General features: G+C 40.0%; 1 non-coding gene across 1 annotated transcript; it reads right to left on the bottom strand.

Annotated features, from left to right (window-relative positions):
• Positions 1-316: 316 nt before the first annotated feature.
• On the bottom strand, positions 317-480 carry LOC129636343 (U1 spliceosomal RNA). The gene has a single exon (XR_008706888.1). It is a non-coding gene; the product is annotated as a U1 spliceosomal RNA (small nuclear RNA).
• Between the last annotated feature and the right edge of the window lie 6,810 nt (positions 481-7,290).

Genomic DNA, 7,290 nt, shown 5'->3' with positions numbered 1-7,290 from the left:
TTGCTCAGTCATGTCCGACTCTGCACCACATGGCCTATACAGTCCATGGAATTCTCCAGGCCAGAATCCTGGAGTGGGTAACCTTTCTCTTCTCTAGGGGATCTTCCCAACCCAGGGATCAAACCCAGGTCTCCAGCACTGCAGGCGGATTCTTTACAAGCGAGCCACCAGGGAAGCCCAAGAATACTGGAGTGGGTAGCCTATCCCTTCTTTAGCGGATCTTCCCAACTAAAGAATCAAACCGGGGTCTCCTATATTGCAGGTGGATTCTTTACCAACTGAGCTATCAGGGAAGCCCTAAAAAAAAAAAAAAAAAAAAAAAAGAGCTTAAATGCAGTCCCCCACTACCAGAAGTTATGCCATCAAGTTTCCCACATTTGCGGAAATCGCAGAGGTCAACACACCTGCCGTACAATGACTAAGCCTCTCCCTGAGAGAACCACCTTCTTGATCATGGTACCTCCCCTGCCAGGTAAGTATATACTGGAAAACATGATAATTCAAGCTTTTTGTGAACCATCTGTGCTTATAGAAGTGGTTCATGCCTCCTATTTCTACTTGAGTGAAGATGAAAAGCCTCTGCTTCACAAAATGGGACAGATTCCCACCCCGACCTTTAGAATATAACCCTTCCCCTCTCCTTTAGGTCACTAGAGTGAAGTCATAGAATGAACTGGCTAGAGAGATGAAGTGCTGAGCCTGTAAAGGGAGGAAATAAACAGCTGAAAGTCCTAGCCAAAACCTCCCAGGCAGGGATCTGATGGTATCTCTCAGACTGGATTATGAGAGTACTGAAACAAGAGAACCGTTACTGAAGGCCAGATAAAGAAGAGTTTGTTGATAACAAAGCATTCTCCCATGCTAGAAGATTTAATTACCTGCAAAGGCCATGGAACTGACATGATGCTGCTCTAACTCTTGAAATTTTGAAGAGAGCATTGGCCCTTTCTAAATGCGATAAAAATGCCAGAACTGCTGCTGAAAATGGTAGAAGAAGGCTCAAAAAACTCACATAAGTGAGGCCAGGAATCTCTCCAGATGGTCATGTTCAAAGGCACAGGACACTGTCTGCCAGAATCACTGGAATGCATTAGTCCAAGGGCCACCTGCATCATCAAGAAGGGGCAGCTGTGATCTACAAGCCAGGACTGAGAGGAGGGGACAGTCTTACAGAACTGGGCTCGCCGACAGCAAAGGAAGTCATCAGATCCCAAAATAACAGAGGCCCAATGACAGCGTGTAACCATCAGAGGCAAGGTTTCACTGGTAATAGATTTGGAGATGGAAAATTTAGTTTAGAGCGTTTATTTCTTTGCTAATTGTCTATTCGTTAGTGTATTATAAGATACTTTTATTGTTCTTTAGTCGCTAAGTCATGCCCAACTCTTTTGCGATCCCATGGACTGTAGCCCACTAGGCTCCTCTGTCCATGGGATTTTCCAGGCAAGAATAGTGGAATGGGTTGCCCTTTCCTTTTCCAGGAGATCGTCCCCAATCAGGGACAGAACCTGTGTCTCCTGCATTGGCAGGCAGAGTCTTTACCGTCTGAGCGGGACGTCCCTATTATAAAATGCTTGGGGGCAGGGAACTGCTGCTGCTAAGTTGCTTCAGTCATGTCCAACTCTGTGCAACCCCATAGACAGAAGCCCACCAGACTCCCCCGTCCCTGGGATTCTCCAGGCAAGAACACTGGAGTGGGTTGCCATTTCCTTCTCCAATGCATGAAAGTGAGAAGTGAAAGTGAAGTGGCTCAGTCGTGTCTGACTCTTCGCGCCTACCTCCTTATCTTCTACCCTGCCTTCCTCCTTGTATATCTTCAAGTACAGAAAATATTTCTGGACTCATAAAAGACTTCCAACAAATATTTGGAAGTGAGGTTATTCTAAAAGAGTGAGAGTGAGGGGCTTGAATATAGGCAGCCTGGATGGTGGAGTCCTTGTGAGAGACTCAGATTAGGAATTATCATAATATGTTCTGAAACATATCAGTTTCAAAAATTAAAAGTGGGTTTTTAAATTATAACCCTTAATAAAGTCATCTATCTCAACACTGAAGTGTTAAAACACTTAATTAGGTTTTTGGTAAGCTCTTTATTGAGAGGTATGGCTCCCGAACAGAAAGCCAGAAGAAAATCTTTCTCCATGTTGCAAGCACAGCCATTGTGAGAAGGGAGGAGAGAGGTCATGATCATTTTTGTTCCAGTTAAGAAAATGAAGCCTTGAACAGTAGGAAGGAAAGTGTTGAGATAGCTGGATGCATTTCTTGGTGAAAAAATGTGGAGAAATTTAAACCAGTATTTTCAAAACTATATTTCTGAGAACATGAATTCTGTGAGTAATTAATGCATGTTCTATGTTCAAAGGGTTTATAGCTATATCTAAGGTCAAGAAAATCTTCCCTAGTATTCTGTGTTAGGGTCAAGATGAAAGCATACATATTAACTATTTGACTTTCACAAAATATTATAACATTCAAAAAAGGTTATATTTCCAGTGGGTGGCATAATTTCCCATGTCTCATAATTAGGGAAAAGAAAATCTAAGATTATGATTAAGAAGACTAAATATAAAATAACCTCATTGAACCTAGAGTTTTTAGATTTTTTACTATCTTGTTTTAAATAATTTTGAAGAGTTGGAGTGTTTAGTGTTTCTCATGTTTCCCAGTTTCTGTTCTAGTCACGTCAGAAAAATAGAAATCAACTGTTACACGGTTCCCCTTTGAAGGAGGTTGAACTTTAATAGTTTAGCAATAATTTTATGTTTATGTGATTAAGATGATCAAAAGAAGAATCATTTTGTAACATTTATTAGAATATATGTTCATTAAATCATACCTACATTAAAAATGGTCTTTTGGTCTACAGTGACCAGTGATTCAGTCACTGTTGTCAGCTAGATATCAGTTTCTTGAAACTTTTGGCAGAGTATTTAAAGCAAATATAATTTTGTAGATGATCTCTATTCATGTCTTTAAAACATTCACAAATGTCATTTAAGCCCTTCCAGTAAGGTGGAAAATAAGTAAAAGTCATCAAGTTAAAGAATTTACTTTTGGCAAATTCAGTCTCCCTGTTTGGTACTGTTTTATCAACCCACAGGTCTGGGAAATACATGGTTCCCCTCCCTTCACTCCTCAATAAATGTTCAGATTGTTCATTTCCATCAAGGTGTGCATTATAGAAAACAGTGTATGTAATACATTGCCTTTTGTTGGGGATTTTCATTCATAATGGATTAACTTTTTAAGAGAATGATGGAATTTCTTTATGAATCAATGGGTGAGGAAGGGGGTTGAAGAGGGCCACCTAGAATCACATCATGTAAGCACTTCCTTTGATGTGTAAGTCAATCCTACCCCTCTTGGCATGTATTCTAAATTGATTTTCATTAACTTAAGTCTTGGCATTGAGTGGATTTTGCTGTGGGCCCTGCCTTATAAAGCACAGATCCAAACATAGATCCACCTTAAACCTCTCAGAGTAGAAAATTTTATAGGGTAGCACTGCAGAGAACCCTGTAACTAGTAGCTAGGCAACCAAAAGCAACTGTAAGGAAAGAAAATTTAGAAAAGGCCAAGCCAGTGTTATCTACATAATATTTGGTATTAAGAGGTTAAAAATATTATCCTGTGTTTATTAGTAAAACTTGCTTTTGCTACTCAGTGTCTTTCACGTATACCTTTTACCTGAAATTTATTATATCAGTCTATCTTATATCAGGCTTATCTGGAGGCTCTTTTAGAGAATTTGCTTAGCTGCTTGGCTCAGGCTACCTTGCTAAGAACTATAAATTAGTCCATGTTAAGCACTATCATCCTGAGAGTGAAGCACTGAATGTAATAGGACCATGAACCATCTGGCTCTTGGTGAACAGTACAGTTAAGCTCCTGGGGGTGACAGAGGCTCATGGTATCCTGTTCATTAAAGTCAGCTGCGTCTCCTGAGTTAAGGAGAAGGAGGTCCAGATAGTTAGAATCTAATATACTAGTGGGTACCATTTTCCTGAAAGTAAGACATCCATCCTACCTTTTAAGGTCACATGAGCTATATGCTAGTGTTTCATTTCAGGCTGTTTTGTTTGCTAGTAACATTCAACCAGTTCAAAATAGGGGGGATAGGAAAACCCAAGTATCGCCAAACCTGGGGAGAGGAATGCGGCTAGATATTTAAAACAATCAAACATTATTCTAATACCCTTGCCTTACTGTGTTTTGTTTGACTCACTCTTTCCTTTTCATCACAAATTCTTCTACTCTACTTCTTTAGTCAATGGCACCAGCCTATGACCAACTCCCTTCATTTTTATCATATAAGCTAAATTTGAGTTCTTCAGTCCCTGTTGTGAAATTTCCAATTAAGTACTCATACAGGACCATCTGGGGTCCGGTGCTCATCTCTGAATCAATAAACTATCACCATAGCATGAAGTCACAGAAGGTATGCAAGCTCCCACAAGAATCAGACTGCATGTGTATCTGTGTGAATGAAATTCCCATAGGCATGTGTGAAGAAGGAAAAGAATTGGAGGAAAAGAATTGGCATCTGCTGTACTTTCCATCTCACAATATTCTTTAGATAAAGATGAGTCACCTCATGGTATTCTCTTTAATAAAGGTGATACCTACCCCTGCCAGGGATATGTTATATAAAGAGTATGATAGCCTTACAAAGGAGTTCATTTTCATTTCCCCCATCAAGTTTAAAGTGACTCTATGGAGAGAAATATTTCCCTTCTCATTGAAAACAATGGAAAATAATCGTAGTCAACAGAGCAAAGAAACACACAGGAAAGCAACAAAGAGGTGCAAGCTATATGCATTGATTCCTGCATTTACAATCAACTCCCATGAAGCCTACAGTTAGTGACAAGCAAAGTCTGTATTTCAGAGAAGACTGGACCCTAAGGAAGAAGACCAGAACTAATGAAGAAAGAAGAACATCCAGGTGGTTTAGAATGTAACCACATGATGGAACATTTTACTTTCTATTTTTAGCAAGAGGAGCTAGAAGTTGTTATAAAAACCTTATAATTCACTTTGTGTAAGTAGGCATAAAAATGTATATGGTTCTCAAAAGAGTGTGAGAGTGAAACTTTGTTTTGCAATACTCAGAACACAATTTAAAGACCCACTCTGCTGCTACTGCTAAGTTACTTCAGTCGTGTCCGACTCTGTGCGACCCCAGAGACAGCAGCCCACCAGGCTCCGCCATCCCTGGGATTCTCCAGGCAAGCACACTGGAGTGGGTTGCCATTTCCTTCTCCAATGCATGAAAGTGAAAAGTAAAAGTGAAGTGGCTCAGTCATGTCCGACTCTTTGTGACCCCATGGACTGCAGCCTACCAGGCTCCTCCATCCATGGGGTTTTCCAGGTAAGAGTACTGGAGTGGGGTGCCATTGCCTTCTCCTAGAGACCCACTCTAGGTACTATTTATTATTGATACCTAATCTGATCAACTGTAAAGTTTAAAATTCTGGTGCTTGTATAAATTAGGAAGAATTTTTCCTCCATTGCTGTGGTTTAAAGAACTTTATTTTTACTTGAGAATGCTACAATCTAGACTAAATTAGACAACCTTCCTGCTGGATTGTGAAGAGCAGCTAGAGAAAGCTTGCACACAGAAGAGTGATTTGGAATAAGTTTTAGATGGAATCATAAGGGATTTGATTTAGGTCATACCTGAATGGTCTATTGGTTTTCCCTACTTTCTTCAATTTAAGTCTGAATTTGGTAATAAGGAGTTCATGAACTGAGCCACAGTCAGCTCCTGGTTTTGTTTTTGTTGACTGTATAGAGCTTCTCCATCTTTGGCTGCAAAGAACATAATCAATCTGATTTCGGTGTTGACCATCTGGTGATGTCCATGTGTAGATCTTCTCTTGTGTTGTTGGAAGAGGGTGTTTGCTGCAAGGAGATCCAACCAGTCCATTCTGAAAGAGATCAGCCCTGGGATTTCTTTGGAAGGAATGATGCTAAAGCTGAAACTCCAGTTCTTTGGCCACCTCACGTGAAGAGTTGACTCATTGGAAAAGACTCTGATGCTTGGAGGGATTGGGGGCAGGAGGAGAAGGGGATGACAGAGGATGAGATGGCTGGATGGCATCACTGACTTGATGGACGTGAGTCTGAGTGAACTCCGGGAGTTGGTGATGGACAGGGAGGCCTGGTGTGCTGTGATTCATGGGGTCGCAAAGAGTCGGATACGACTGAGTGACTGAACTGAACTGAACTTAGTTGGAATTCCCCTCCACCATGGCTCTGTGATCTCAATTATATAATTACAAGTATAATCTCAGACAAATGTAATTATACATGTTAGAAGTTTCTCTGAACCTCTGTGCTTTGGTTTTGCTAAAACTAGGTAGCATGTAAAGGCTACAACAGTGTGTTGAGGTTATGGACAAATAATAACTTGCTCGTGTTTTGTTCTATGTATTTCTTTAGAGTGGTCACTTGGTAAAACAGATACATATGTCTAAGTGCACACAATGACATAGACACAGCATTCCAACATTGAAGGTGAATTAATCATTTGCCCAAAGGTTATAAGTTATGTTTGAAGGAAAAAAAAAAAACAATTTCCCACATAATCTGGGGTACCAATGTTCAGCTTCCATTTAAGTCACCAATATTCAAATGATGTTGCTCCACCTCCCCTCTTTGGAGGGTTTGCCTAAAATACTTTCCCCACGTTCACTTAGCTTGTCACCAAGACAAACACGTGTGTCATCCAACTGAACACTAAAACATGTGATAACACTTATATAACAACAACAAAAATAGACATATATATGTCAAGGAAGAATAAATAAAATTTTATTTCTTTTGTGTTCAAGTAGGGTGGGCATAAATTAACAAAACTAATCACATTGACTTTTAATTTTAATTTCATTGCATCCTTTTTCATCCTCCTACCTGTATGTCAGTTTCTCCCACAATGCCTGTCTATGCTTTAACTATCCAATCACGAGCTACTCTGGTTAAAGATTTTGTAATGTATTTTGGCTGCTATGACTCTGGGTCATATCTGTTTCCAGAGAATGTGACTAAAAGCATTCCAGGTCTCGGTTACTTTGGTTCCTAAAGGTGGGGCATCTTCTGTGTCTCACACTGTTCACTCTTTCAATGTTAGTTGTAAACTTCTCCTCACAGGCATTTGAAGTCCAATTGTGGGTCTATTTTAATACCTTATAGTCACATGTTTTTCCCTTTCTTCATTCACCCTTCAGGAGAAATGTCTTAGAGAGGTTATTCTATCTTCTCCTTCATCTGTCTTCCTTGTCTCTCATG

The sequence above is a fragment of the Bubalus kerabau genome, chromosome 21 (genome assembly GCF_029407905.1).
Source record: "Bubalus kerabau isolate K-KA32 ecotype Philippines breed swamp buffalo chromosome 21, PCC_UOA_SB_1v2, whole genome shotgun sequence".
Lineage (NCBI taxonomy): Eukaryota > Metazoa > Chordata > Mammalia > Artiodactyla > Bovidae > Bubalus > Bubalus kerabau.
The sequence above is the reverse complement of the archived record's forward strand: the minus strand, read 5'-3'. Positions and strand labels throughout refer to the sequence as shown.